Below are 15703 nucleotides of genomic sequence, written 5' to 3'. Positions count from 1 at the left end.
CCTTTTGGTTATATGCAGCCAAGGTCGGTGAGGAATCCCCTTTTGGTATGTCATATTAAGTTCTAGGGTTCATTTATCATTATCATTGCCATCTATTTAATTTCACTACTACATGATATGTGTGTAACTGTCTTTATGGTATACATTTTGATTGTAGGCTCAAAGTTCAACCAAAAGAGCTAAGCAGAAGACACCAAAGCTGGCACCTGGTCAGACAGTTTGGGGAGGGAGAAAGAGGAATACCACACCATCAAGAACCAATGTGCCAGCATCTCAGCACAGGAAAACCCCCACAAGGCCCAAAAATCTTCAAGCTTGGCCCACCACAGAAGCACCTCAGCCCAAGAAAGCTTTCACTCAACCCAACATCCTAGCCCAGACCAAGAACAAGGCTGCATCAGCTGCAACCTCCACCAGCAACAAACAGCCCCTTAGCCAGTCATCTGTGCGAAAGAGACAATTTTCCAACAATCAATGCAGTGCACCTCATGTACCCCTGCAGAAGCTGAGGATGATGGCCAAATTACCTCAATCGCAGTGGGAAAATCTTTAGGATATGCATCTGAAAATGTTTTCTTTCTCACGTGTTAATGTTTTGCAAGCAGTGTTTTTACTTTTGGTAATGGATATTTACCTTAAGAACATTAACTTAGTTACATTGGTTTGATTACTGTATTTTGGTATTAAGTGCTTTAAGACACTTGAAGTATTGTATCTCTGTGTTTTGGTATTAATTAAGTGCCTTAGGACACTTGAAGTGTTGCATCTCTGTGTTTTAGTACTAGCCATATGTAGGCAAACAGTTTAATTGTGTATGTTTTAAGTAGGCTGCAAATAAAATCTTTGCCATTACTAATTACTGAATTTTCAGATCTTGTATTCAATGATTTTGTGCTTTACTCAAAAACTACATTTACATTATAAAATAACACAACTCCACCATTAAAGAAGGTGATAATTTGGGCAACAATAAAAACTACTTTCCTTCATTAAATCAAACAGTTTCAAACATGCTACACACCTAAACCACTTTAACACCACAAAATACCCTCAAACTCTACCTACACATAACATTCCATACGAAATCATCTATAACCTAGGTGCATTCCATTCGACTGCTTTAGGTTATACTGATTCTGCAGTAATAAGAACAAAAACCCCACCCACCCAACAATACAAAGAGCACCAACGAACCAAAGCTTCGTCTCCACCTCCTTCAATCTTGCCTTTAATTTCGTTATCTTCCTCCTATTTCTTGCAAATTCAACCTCTTGCTGAACACCTCCAGTTTTCGGATCTGCCCATCTGAAGAAATCACAGCCATCCTGAACCTGACAGAAGCAACAGAAACATATGAAGAAATCCCAAATTCTCAGACCCACAATAGCAGAATAGGAAAAACACGTTACCTCATAGTATACACAACCCCAAAATCTTCGTCCCGGGTTATATTTCGTCGATGACGTTCGCAAAATCGACCTTTCACCATGGCCACAGAGAAACTCCTTCGCATCTGAACGAAAACGTGAGGCTCTTGAGCTCTGGGCAGCCATGGACGCCGCTGTCTCCTGAACCCTAGCCGTCAACCTTCAGCAGCAGCTCCCGTCGTTCATCCTCCCTCCCCTGTACTTCACATTCATTCAATTTCACTATTTACTCCTTTTATTATTATTATTTATATTAATTAACATTATCAATATCTGTTAAAACGGTCGTAACGGAAGCTAACGACCATAGGGGTAAAATCGTCCAAGGGACGATTTTAAAACAAACTGAAACCTTTGGGATCATTTTGTTGCGAAAAAAAGGTAAGGGACGAAAAAAATTTTGGACCCCTACATTGGGACCAAAATCATACTTATCCCTTTAATATTTATATTAATTAAATGATAACAAAAAATATTAAAAATTGTTACCCAAAAATTTCTCTAATTTTATTGTAGGCCATGATTTGTAATTGGTAGAATGGTAGCAAACTAGCAATCACCATGATTTTATTTGTGGGCTATCCTACACCTACAAACATTTTTATAGTTAAGTTTAATTAAGTTAACACAAATTCACCAAAAAAAAGAATGCGTATGCATTACCGTTTTTTTTGTTAGAAAGTATAAAAATTTATTGATATATTACATAAATATTTATATATAATACATAAATTTTTACACATAATATATAAATTTTTATTGTGAATATATTTTATTGGTTGAGTGAGTCAATTGTAGTCTTTAAAAAAGTTGTGTTTTGTGCATAAAAAATTTGTGCTAAATATCAAAATTTTTGTATAATATGTCTTTTGTTGGTTGCGTATTAATATTTTGAATATATAATCCTTTCAAAATGTGTATGCACATCAAATTTCTTGTATTATATATGTACTGATATTTTTAAATTGTGTATATTTTACTTATTGAGTATCAATGTTTTAATCATGTAGTTTTTTAAAATTTTGTGCTGTATACCAATATTTTTGTATAATAGATAATATTATGTTGTAAATTAAAATTTTTGTGCTTTAAAAAAAAAGATAGAGACGATATTATTAAAAAAGAGAAAAAAAAAAGAAGACAACGCCAACAAGTCAACAACTAGATAAAAATAAAATTGTACGTACATATTTGATTTAGTTGGAACTTGATTGATAAAATTAATTGATGGCGTAGCATTATTATTTATTTATTTCTTCAAAACTAGATCAATAATTTTCATTCTCTAATGGTGAAAAAAATATCTACTTTATTGAGTGTCAAGGTTACCATCATCAGCGGCTAAAGTTTGCCCGATTTTATGCTACTTTCCTTTATATATGAGTGGTAATAAAGTACTTTTTTTTTTTTTTGGATATTTTCTAATGAAGTTTTGATAACTCTTAAATGTTATGAACAATAATAATAAGGGTGGAGCAAAAGTTATATAAAAAATTGTTTATTAATAGAACAATGACGTAAGAAAAGACTGAAAAAAGATAAGATAAAACTTAAGGTATATTTTAAGGGTAATGTTACCGTGAGAAAGTAATTTTTTTTTTCACCTGTTTAAACGTACGTGAGTAAATAATAAATGTACGTGTGTAGTGTGGGTTTTGATGGAGGAAGATAAGATCTGCAAATTATCAAATCTATGTTGCGTATTGATAGAAAATAATTAATTAAGTGAAATTGATTATTGATTAATGTTATTTATTAAGATTGCGGGCTTTTTTTATTGGACCTTGAATGTTTTTGTTATCTAGTTGGTCTCCAATTGATTTAGGCTTAGGAAAAAAATAACTGAATGTAAATTAAAAATATAAATTTAGTGTGATAAAAAATTTTCACACAGAACAATGTAAAAAATGTTATTGAAATTAAAAATTAAATAGATTGAATTTAAATTAATAATTTAATGGGATTCAATTTGATAAAAATAAATGTACTGATAATTTGATATTATTTTTGTCGTATAATTAATTATGTTCATAAATAATTATTTTTTTGTTTTGAAAATAATTATTTTTTGTAATATACATAAGAAAAAAATCAAATTTTCTATTTTTATGGTAATATAAATACATAGGGAGTTTTTATTATGTTAACATGACGCTCATACATTAAGTTTAAAAATTATTTGCTTAGGTGTTGTCACTCAAAATCTTTAAAATTTTATTTATAAATTATAAATTATTATTATTTTTAGATTGTCATTTTTTGAATTTTTAAATATGTTTTATTAGGTTATTAGATATTTAGTTTTTAATATTATTAAACTAATTTAAAAAAATTATTTATAAATTATTTATGTAGATTGGTATCTTTAAAATTTTTAAACTATAGTTACATTTTATTCTTATTATATAATTATTACTCTTTTATTTAAAGAAAAAACAAATAAATTATAATTTTTGAAGAAACTAAGTTCACATAATAACTAACATGGATTTGAACCAACATATCGATATGCACAGACTTCCAGAATCGTCAGGATCTTATAATATGGATTTAGTTTTGTGAGTTTTGACACTCTCAATACTCCTGGATTTGATTACACCTAATTAGTTGGAAAGTTTATTGTTTTAGAAAAAATAAATTTATTGATAAATTTATTTATTTCATCGATTTTTTTCTTAGCAAACTTATTGACAACAAACTCTTTTTATCATTTTAAGTTATTTGCTTAGGTTGTTACTTTTTAAATTATAAGTTGTTTGTATTTTATTCTTTTAAATTATTATTTATTATTTATTTAGGTTGTTATTTTTAATTTTAAGTTATTTGCTTAGGTTGTTATTTTTTAAAGGTTTAATTATTTTGCTGATCCCTATAGTTTCACCAAATTGTTAATTAGGTCCCTATACTTTTTTTTCTTTCAATTGGGTCCCTACACTACTTTAATTTTGAAATTAAGTCCTTCCTAGTGTAAAAAATATTAGAGTTAACTGGATATTTTTTCTTAAATTGAAGATATTTATAATAAAAAATTTAATTTAATATTTGAACGCATGTATTTTGGTAAAAATATTATGTTAATTTTAATATTTTTAACATGAAAATGACGTAATTACAAAATTAAAAATAGTGTAGGGACCTAATTGAAAAAAAAAAGTATAGGAACCTAATTAAAAATTTGGTGAAACTATAGGGACCAACAAAGTAATTAAACCTTTAAAAAATAACAACCTAAACAAAATAACCTAAGCAAATAACTTAAAATTAAAAAATAACAACCTAAATAAATAATAAATAATAATTTAAAAGAATAAAATGCAAATAACTTAAAATTTAAAAAAGTAACAACCTAAGCAAATAACTTAAAATGATAAAAAGAGTTTGTTGTCAATAAGTTTGCTAAGAAAAAATCAATGAAATAAATAAATTTATCAATGAATTTATTTTTTCTAAAACAATAAATTTACCAACCAATTAGGTGTAATCAAATTCAGGAGCATTGAGAGTGTCAAAACTCACAATACTAAATCCATATTATAGGAAGGGCACTCTACTATACAGATTGAAATGGTATAGAGAGAACCAACGCAAGTTGGCACAGATGGATGAGGGTCTGTGTTCCTTAACCATCTCTCCCGGGTTCGATAGGGAATAGTCATTGGGCTTCCACCCTGATGGATACCCTGATGCAAATAAAAAAAAAAAAGAAGTGGTATAGAGAGAGAAAATAATTTTTTTTATAATTATTTTTTATTATTTTATTGTTATTCAAAGTGTGAGTCCTACCCTTTTTAATCTCTTTTTCATCCCATAAAAAAATATGTAAACTTATATCTTTACAGTATAATTCACCATTATAAGATACTTGATGATTCCATAACTTTGTGCATAATGATATGTTGGTTTAAATCCATATTAATTATTATGTGAACTTAGTTTTTTCAAAAATTATAATTTATTTATTTTTTTTTAAATAAAAGAGTAATAATTATATAATAAAAATAAAATATAACTATAATTTAAAATTAAAAAAATAACAATTTATGTAAATAATTTATAAATAATTTTTTTTAAATTAGTTCAATAATATTAAAAACTAAATATCTAATAACCTAATAAAGCATATTTAAAAATTCAAAAAGTGACAATCTAAAAAGTAATAATTTATAATTTATAAATAAAATTTTAAAGATTTCTAGTGATAATAATTTTTAAATTTAATGTATGAGCATCATGTTAACATAATAAAAACTCTCTATTTGTATTATTATAAAGATAAAAAATTTGATTTTTTTTCTTATGTATATTGCAAAAAATAATTATTTCCAAAATAAAAATAAATAATTATTTACAAATGAACATAATTAATTACACAACAAAAATAATAGCAGTACGTTTTTTTTTATCAAATTGAATCCTATTAAATTATTAATTTAAATTCAATCTATTTAATTTTTAATTTCAATAACATTTTCTATATTGTTCTATGTGAAACTTTTTTTATCAAATTAAATCCATATTTTTAATTTACATTCAGTTTTTTTTCCAAACCTAATTTTCATATGAAACAAATAAATGATCACATTCACCAAAACCAGCAACAATCAACTGGAGACCAATCAAATAACAAAAGTATTGGAAGTCCAATAAAAAAAGCCCACGCCCTTAATTAATAACATTAACTATTAATCAATTTTACTTAATTAATCCTTTTTTATTAACACGCAACATAGATATTGATAGTTTGCAGATTTTGTCTCCTCCATCAAGACACACACCACAGGCATTAATTTAGGTAGCGTTTGGTGGAGAGACAGAGACAGAAAGACTGAGACTGAGAGACAGAGACTAAGAGACAGGGATTGAAACAAATCTCAGTATTCTGTTTGGTGCAAAATGGGAGACAGGAATTGAAACAAGAATGAAACTCTAATTTAATTTGCATAAAGGGTAAAATTGGAATTAATTAATTGAAATAAAAGTATTTTAGGTATAAAATGTTATTAAAGTTTCAGTCTTCATCTCTAAAAATTTCAGTCCCCTGTGTCCCTACTTTTTGGAGGTACTGAAATACTGAAATTTTGGAGACAGAGACAGAAATTTTAGTACCAGTCTCTGAACTAACAAACACGATACTGAGTCTCAGTCTCTCAATCTCAGTCTCAGTACCCAAAAACAAACGCTACCTTATTGTTTACCCACGTACATTCAACAGGTGAGGAAAAAAAATTGCTTCCTCACCGTAGCATTGGTCATATTTTAATTATGTTAATTTTCTTTAAAACATTCCTTCCCCTTACAATACGGTTGTCACTATCATTATCAATTCACATGCTTCTGTTTCTTTACATACAATCTTTACAAATTAATGGTTTCTAATTTTTTTTTTTAAAGAGAGAAAATAGAATGAAACTTGCTTGAGTTTTTCTTTTTAATATTAAATTATTACAAGTAATTTTTTTAAAAATGGCTCAAATTATGTGTTATGCGTGGTTTGGACTCAAATAAACCTTATTCTGTTAATGTTGCAAGTGTGAGAAATGTGTGATGGACGAATACTTGTGGTGGAGGAACTAAAAAAGAGGGGAGTTCACACCTGAGGGAGTGTTGCAAGTGTGAGGAGTCCCACATCAAAAGAAGAAAGAAAGAGTGAGGAGTTTATAAGATAAGTGTGTAAAGTATATAAAGTTAGTCACACATTCAGTTGTTCTTGTTTATTAGTCTAGGAAAAAAAACAAAAGTTAAGATCCTAAAAGTAAAGATCAAAGCAGAAACAAGTCTCGAGGAATATATATAAATATTGAGTGTCATCATTGTGGTTGGACATGTGAAGGAGAAAGCACAAATAAAAATGGTAAGTTGATGGCTTGATGTGAAGACTCACACTTAAGGGGGAGATTGTTAATATTGCAAGTGTGAGGAGTGTTAAAGTTAGTCCGACATCAAAGAAAACAAGGATTCTTCTCTGAAGTCTCTCCAGTTGTCAAGAGCTTCCCACGGCGGCCCAACCCAACGAGTGGTATCAGAGCCGATGATTAATTGGTCTGGTTTAAGAAATATTCTGGTTTTGGTTTAAGGAGTATTCTGGTTTTAAGAAGTATTCAAAGTGAAGAATCTAAAACCTATTTTCTCTCTTTGCGTAGAAACAAAAATTCTGTTTTTCCTTTTTCTCTCTTACTTTTTGGCTACACTCTCTACCTCTCAATGACTCCAAAATCTGATTAAAATTTTGACACAATAAATACAAAAAAATACTCTCAAAATATTGGATTTAGACCTCCAAAAAAAAAAAAAAAAAAACTCAACACAAGTCATAAAGGAGAAAAGTTTTCTTCTCCAAGTTGAATATTCGTTCATAGGATCCTATATTTATAACTATATGACCCAAACCAGGGGCGGAGCTAGAAATTATTTTGGGAAGGGCTAACATGAAAAATATAAGTTAAGAAAAAAGAAAAATTAAAAATTAATAAAGGGTTAAACTAAAAAATTAAAAATTTAATACATACATTTTATTAGTTTGGGGGGCCATTGCCCCCTTGCTCATAACGTGGCTCCGCCACTGACCCAGACTATGTAATGTTAAGTCACAGGTCACTAGGTCAGTTATCCAACCAGTGATCTAATAATCAAATTAATAGGCCACAATATGCTTGTGTGTGGTGGTGTTTTTTTTTTTTTTTGGGTGGGGTTGGGGTGATGGGAGAATATTATACCAAGTACATTATTTTATTTCTAGTAGAATACAATTTATATATATATGCTTAAACAAAAAGCAATAACCATCTATCTCACCAATCCAACTTCCAAATATATAATGTACCAACTTTAGACTTCAAATCCAATTAAATCCTAGAAGTCTTGAAGAGGATTAAATTGGTATCAAAATTGTGCAAATTACATAGAGATTATGCTTGTGAGACACGCTGTGAAGCTACAAGATAGGGTAACAGAGATGTGATAGGAATAAGTGACCCATATTAATTACAAAGAACCCTAATAGGTCTACCATGAAAGTGATTACTTGCTAAGAAGACTAATAGTCTAATAGAGAGATACTGGTGAAAGTTAGCTCATTTGGCAAAGAAAGAAAAGGAGTTTGAATAGCTTGTATTTGTACAACAAACGTCTAGCATAAGAGCTAGCACCTGTAACATGAATCATTAAACCGATCGAATCCTTAAGGGTGATGTTAGGTGGTTTGAATAATGAATATATTTTAAGAAGGTCAATAGAACCCTATAAAGGAGAATGAATCGTAGTTAGATATAGAGGAAAACCTAAGGAAAACAAAAGAGAAATTATCAAAATCAATTCAGATATTATGCTTAAATATGGTTATGTAGAGTGCTATAACATCCTTTGATTTAACGTAGCCAACTCCATCTTGTTGGACAAAACTTTTGTGTTAATAAGATAATTTTGTCAAAACAAAACTTCAAAAGTTATTCAATATAATTACTTCAAAGTTCTAATCCAATATAGGTTATTTGGTAGTCCTTATGTGTAATTATATATCCTATACCAAATATATTATATTATGAATTTTTTTTAATTTAATATTTAATAATTTGCATATTAGATAAATTGGGCTTTTTTTTACATGGGCCATTAATTCAACTATGAAAATGAAACGGGGCATACCAACTACTAAATGCAACAATCGTTTGTTGCATTAAAAAGAAATTAATTTAAACCTAACTACATTTTCAATTTAAAGATATTTCTCTTATACCACTCAAATTTCCTTTTTTTCCTTTTTTTTAAAAAAAAATAAGCTCAATATATAAAGTGGAATAAAAAAAGACAACAAATAGAAATAACCTAAAACAAACAAAGAAAAACAACCAACGCAAAGAACGTTAATAGTTATTCTCATGTTATTTTCGGCATTGCTATCAACAACAAAAAAATATATATTTAATCATTCTTTGTAGTTCAAAAAAAAAACGTTAATAATTTCATCAACCCCTTTTTCTTTATTCTAAAAAATTTTTCTATTCTTTTTTAACTACATATTTCAATTTTTTTTCAGTATGTACACCAAAAAAAAATAACCAGTCAAATTGCATTGTCTGAATTACAAAAATTAAATTTAAACATAATTATTCAATTTTTCAATTTCAAGTTCATCTTAAACATAATTTCCATATAAATTAGAAATCTACTTGTTCTCAAAATATTTTCTTTTTATTCGTTTTTTTATTTTTCTAAATTTTTATTTTACCGTTTTCAAAAAACTACATTACTAAAAGTTAATTTCATGTCACATGCTCAATTTAACATACACCAAACTAACCTGGTGCCTTCAAGTTTCAAGGGATATATTTTCCAATAATATTAATCTCCCCTCATTCATGATCCATGTGAGGCCTCTATATACATCTGTTGCATGATATTACATAACTTAAAATTTTGTTCATTTATTCATTTAATTTATATTACATATATATTAAAATATTTCAATTTTATTAATACAAATAAATAATAAATTCATAATGGACAATAAACAAACGAAATTTTTATTTTTAATATTGGAGTGGTAGTGGTGTTTTTTTAAAATGTGGATTGCTGGGGTGTTATACTCAAATGTGGAATCGTTTAACAAGAAAAGCAGAAATCGGACCGTTTGATTTATTAGAGGTATAGAACTCGGACCGTCCGATTTCTAGAGGTACACAAATCGGACCGTCCGATTTGTAGTAAAAAAAATTTTAAAAATTAGAGATACAGAAATCGGACCGTCCGATTTGTAGAGGTACAGAAATCGGACAGTCCGATTTGTGACAGGTACACAAATCGGACCGTCCGATTTGTGGTAAAAAAAATTAAAAAATTTGAGGTACAGAAATCGGACCCTTCGATTTGTGTACTTCCACAATTTTAAAAAACACAAAAAATTACGATATTAAAGTATATCACAACTTCTACTTCCATAACAAAAAAAATTAGCCTAAACAAACTAATACAAATATGATATTAAACTGCACCCATTCTATTTTACCTAATTTTCCTCTCATCAAAACCATTATTGCCAAAAATAAATTTCTTCCATAATTACCAAAAATATGACTAAGCCCATTTTTAACACATCTACACAAAGCAATCTAGGCTGAACAAGCTTTCAACTTGGCTGATAGTGATGTTGATGAACACCACGCCTTATGCGATCCAGCTTTCACTGTCAGAGGAAACAATGTGAAAATGAGGCTGATTTTTTTTATACGAAATTTTTTTTTTCTCAAAATAAATAATTTAACTTTTAATTTTACTAGAATATATATTTTGTAAAACGAATATTAAAATATATTTTTTCATAAATTATATAAACCGCAACGAAAGATTCATCGTTTATAAATAAACGTAAGTCGCTGCAGAGATCTTACGGATTATGTTCGAAACTAAAACTGCACATAATCCGTAATAGCAGTGTTGCGGTTTGTGTGTGAATTACAAACGTACATAAACTGCTCTATCTACTCTACAACGGTTTATGTTGACATGCAAAATAATTAGAAATTGCGGTAGGAATCTTGCAGTTTCTGCGTATATATGTTTTTTGCTTACAGTTAAACATTTTTCAACCTAAACCTTTTAATTTAACATAGTTTTCACCAGCTTCAAGTTTCAGTGTTTCATTCATGTCTGACATCTCATCATAGAAAGAGAGAAGAGAGTTGTTAAGAAGGTTTAGATTTCATTTTTTATTTTTATTTTTTAAAAATAATTTTTATTTTTAATTTTTTATATTTAATTTTTTTAAAATACCATATTTCTAAATGTTAAAAATAATAAAAATATATTTAGCTAGTCTATAATAAAAATATTTTCAATTTGTTAAATTTTTTTATTTAGTATTAAGTAGGTACTACCTGAATTAAAAGAGTTATGGTGAATAATAAATTAATTTATTAGTCTCATTTTTTAATAGTTGATTTATATAAATGCAATTAATTATTTTAAGATTGTAATTTATTTTATATTTGATATTATGTAAATAAATTGTTCTTAAACTTAAAAGAAGAATCAGGAACATCATTGAAATTTTTTTTATCAAATGGCAGAAAACTTAGACAATGAAATGAACCAATAATTAAAGAAGACATAGCCTAAAAAAACAAAAATAAATAAATAAACACAACATCTCAACGCCAAAAAATTGATTTTTTGATAAAATTAAAACAAAATAATAAAAAAGATCGCTGAAAAAATCAATATATATATATATAAAAGAAAGCGGAATTACCTGAGAATTGGATGATGGGAGAATAAACAATGCAGTAGGACTAATGCTAGAAGCATAGTGATCATGGTGATGCAGAGCAAGAAGATGGAGAGATGTAGATGCGAAAAGGGTAGTGGTTTATCCACGTTTGCAAATCACACATAAACCGCGACACCTTTCTACCGGATTAGGTGCACTCGTAAATAGCGGGACTCCTGTCTCAATTTATATAGTTTATGAAAACAATGTATTTCAGTATCCATTTTGCAAAATGTGTATTCTGTAAATTTGGAAGCCAGTTTATTTATTATGGTAAATTGTCCGAAAAAATATTGGTGTTTTTTTTTAAATGGGATTATTTGGTGTAATTACGTATGAGTGGATTTTGTAGATGAGAAGTCAACACATGAGGGGCATGTTGCAAAACGTAGAGGCGTGTTGGACACGTGGCAACATATTGGCCAACACGTGGATGCATGTTAAAATCCGTGCAGAGTGTGTTGAATGATTTTCACACTACTATAATACATTTCAAATATCAATATTCAACTAAAATACCATCTTCATTTCCATATTAAAAATAATTTCTATAAAAATAAATCTTTTTAATTTTTTAACAACTAAAGAAGTAAGATGTAATTTCTCATCATTAATTTTATAAATATGAATTAAAAATCACACTTTATATTTTCAATTTTTTTAACAGTTGAAATGATTTATTATCAAGACGATGCAAAATCATCAATAGTTCAATACCTCTCAAGTACACAGCCAATCTCAACCCCACCATAAGGTCTTCCAAGATCTTCACCCTTCACATTATTTATGTTATATCTCAACGGTGGACAGAAACTGAACATCATATTCAGGTTAGGTACAGCAGAAAGTAAATCACTCTGCATCTTCACTAGACCGAGGCTCTTGCTTCAAAAATTGGTTGCATGGAAATTGGAAATGGCAGTATCTCTAGAGCTGAGATCAAACGAACAAGGTATATAAACTTAGGCCAATTATTCACCATTAAGGAAATAATGTTTTGCCTATACGTTCATCTTTCACGCTCTTTAAATGCTAATATTTCTTCTTTTACAATATCACCACCAATTCTCTCTCTTTTTTTTTCTATCTTTCTTTCGGAGACATCTCTTTCCCTTTTTCTTTCTTAGATGTCATTATTGATATTTGAACGCATGGATAAGTGGGCGAGCAAGGCAAGTCATGGTTGTACATATTGTTCTGTAAGTTAGTGTGGCTTCATCCTCTCCAAGAATCAATTTTGGTTTTGGTTTTCTTTCCTGTCTGGTTGATTGTTCATTCAGTCACAAGATAGCTCTTTCAGTGACAATGCAGACCTCCCTGGAACATTGTCTCGTACACTAATAAATTTATCATACAAAAATAGCGACACACTCGAGAATGTTCTCTAAATTCATTTAGAGAGCGTCTCGAGTGTGGTAAGAAAAAAGCGGAGTGACCAAACTGTGTCTTTATTCTTGTCTGAGAAATTTCGTGACCGTTTGAGTATGCAGCATTTGATGTTAAGAATTATTTTTGTTCTGAAATTGTGTTCTATCACAAACTCTCTTAAGAAGGAAAGAATCAAAGGTATGTTTTGCCGGTATGGAAATATCAAGCAAGTAAGTTTCTTCTCTTCTCTTGTGGCTCTTCAAACACTAGTTATTACATCAAACAATATTTACTGTGATGTCTATATTGATACTTTGCAATGTTCTGGTTCCTAATATTGTCTGCTCTCATCCAAGCCCTAATAATATAATAATTTTGCTACAACCTGTAAACAAAACTCAAGATTTCTGATACAAGTTATGGAAGTGCATAGGAGGGGATGAGCAAATGGTAATAGAACTCCAAACAAAATCACATTAAACTTAGCCTCTAGTGCAACTATGGAGGTGCTTCTTGAGTTTAAGTTCAATAACAGATAGAAAGGTTTCTAAATAACAAAAAGGAAAAGAAGATTTTGGAAATTTTAGAAATGTTTGAAGACTAACATTGGGAGATAGTTTAAAAGTTACAGTTGAGCATAGTGCAAGTATATGTTTTTAACCTTTGTCTAAACATTTTCTCCTTCCATAAAAAATTTACTTTAAGCGATCTATATTATCTCTGCTTCTTCCTGCTTTGTTATTATTCCTTGGAGCTTTGCCATTCATGTTGACTCAAAGAATGTAGCAGGAAGAGGAATTTATGTTATCTGATCATTTGGTATGCATTTTATATGCGTATGGAGAAGGTTTAACTGTGTGACTGGCTTTTTGTGTTGATGTTGTGGAAACAGATAATGGAATAATAATTTGAGGAAGAGGAAGAGGTGATTCTCATGTTGTTTTATGAGTAATTTTGTGCCATTTGAAACAATTACTTCGATGATATGCAAATTTGCCACGAGTATGATTATTTGTAGGCATTCATGTTATGGGAGCTCTTGGGGACTAGTTGGTTTTTATTTCATTTCATGTTTCTAAGTTCTCTGCTTTTGGGGTTTGAGTCTTATGGAGGAAATAGTGTAACAAGATTTTATTTCTTTTACTGTCTTATTCCCTTATAGCTCACAAAATTATGATATAGAAAACACTAAAAGTGAAATAAAAAACAAACAGACCCTTGTCTTCTCTCTGTGTTGTTAATTTATTTGTCTCAGTTGTGGTTTATATGCATAGAAAGACCATACACGAGGTGGTTGCAGGAGATCTACGTAGACATGATACATGATAGAGCACAATATGTCTGGTCTATATGGCCAACCCCACTAGGTAGGATAAGGCTTTGTTATTGTTTTGTTGTTCTGGTTTATTTGCACCCATGCACACAAAACTGTTTGTCCTAAAGCCAGTCTAAAGAGTTTGTGAAATGCCGATTGGTTGTCTGATGCTGTGTGTTTCAGGGGTTACAAACGATTCTTTAAGAGAACGGCTCTAGAGACATCTGACTACCTTAAAGATCAGAATAGCGATTGTAGGTTGAAGATATGTTTTGCTATTCTTTTTTAATTTGCTTTGTGTTCTTGATCCATTCACGCAGACCTGCAAATAGAAAAAAAAATCTGGCATATTTATTAAATCACTACATGGTAGATTGGAGATTATAGCATCTTGTAACTTAACATTAAGATCCACCTCTCTCTAACAAAGGCATTGTATTATTATAGTAAGACTAACACAAAGATATGTCATCTGTACAAGTTATAATTCAATAAGCACACTTGCAGTCACATGCAAACAAAGAATGCCAAGGGTCTACCTTAGAGAGGCAAACTCATCTTCAGAACACATGTGCATGTAAGAAGTTAAGCAGATATGAACTGTCTATTCATCTTTGAAATAGTAGTTGTGCAATTAACAGGTTAAGCAGATATGAACTGTTTATTCATCTTATGAGTGTGTGGTGTATGAATAACGTCTAGGATTAGAGACTGTCAAATCCAACTAACAAAAAAATGTATTGTAATTCCATCGTAATTCACTTATTCTATTCTAGTGCTAAATTTGGAACAACAAATATTAAACTCAAATAAAATTATGTAAAACAAAATCATGTTATAAAATTATTTGGTAGCTAAATTTTTAGTATTTATAAATTTTTTATATTCAAATAATATTATAGTATCAAATATAAATAAAATAATTCTATCAGAAATTACTTTTTTAAAAAATTTAACATGATAAAAAAGCACATAAATTATTATATTTCTAACATTACTTATCACGTAATTTATTTTTGAGTTTGCATGAATTTTTTTCATAAACCTTTTTCTTTTATTTTTATTTGCATTATGTTATTTTTTAAAAAATAACTAGAATTTAATTCTAAATCTTTATTTTTTAAAGATTTAAACTAATAAAAAAAATAATAATAGTATTTCTAACAAATTCATTTGATATATGCTTTTTGGCTGAAGTGCACATGCAATTTACCATGTGCATACCTCGTTATTCATTCACATATATATAAACCTTATTTCTAACAATTTTTATTTATTTTAATTTTTTATCATTAATCATGGATTGTAAATTATTTTGTAACAAGTTCAATA

At 29.0% G+C, this 15703-nt stretch overlaps 1 long non-coding RNA gene across 1 annotated transcript; it reads left to right on the top strand.

Annotated features, from left to right (window-relative positions):
* Nucleotides 1-12415: 12415 nt before the first annotated feature.
* On the top strand, nt 12416-14937 carry LOC112696184 (uncharacterized). The gene is made up of 2 exons (XR_003150667.3): nt 12416-14423; nt 14555-14937. It is a non-coding gene; the product is annotated as an uncharacterized lncRNA (long non-coding RNA).
* Nucleotides 14938-15703: the final 766 nt, after the last annotated feature.

The sequence above is a fragment of the Arachis hypogaea genome, chromosome 6 (assembly GCF_003086295.3).
Source record: "Arachis hypogaea cultivar Tifrunner chromosome 6, arahy.Tifrunner.gnm2.J5K5, whole genome shotgun sequence".
Classification (NCBI taxonomy): Eukaryota; Viridiplantae; Streptophyta; class Magnoliopsida; order Fabales; family Fabaceae; genus Arachis; species Arachis hypogaea.
This window is presented reverse-complemented; position numbering and strand designations above follow the sequence as displayed.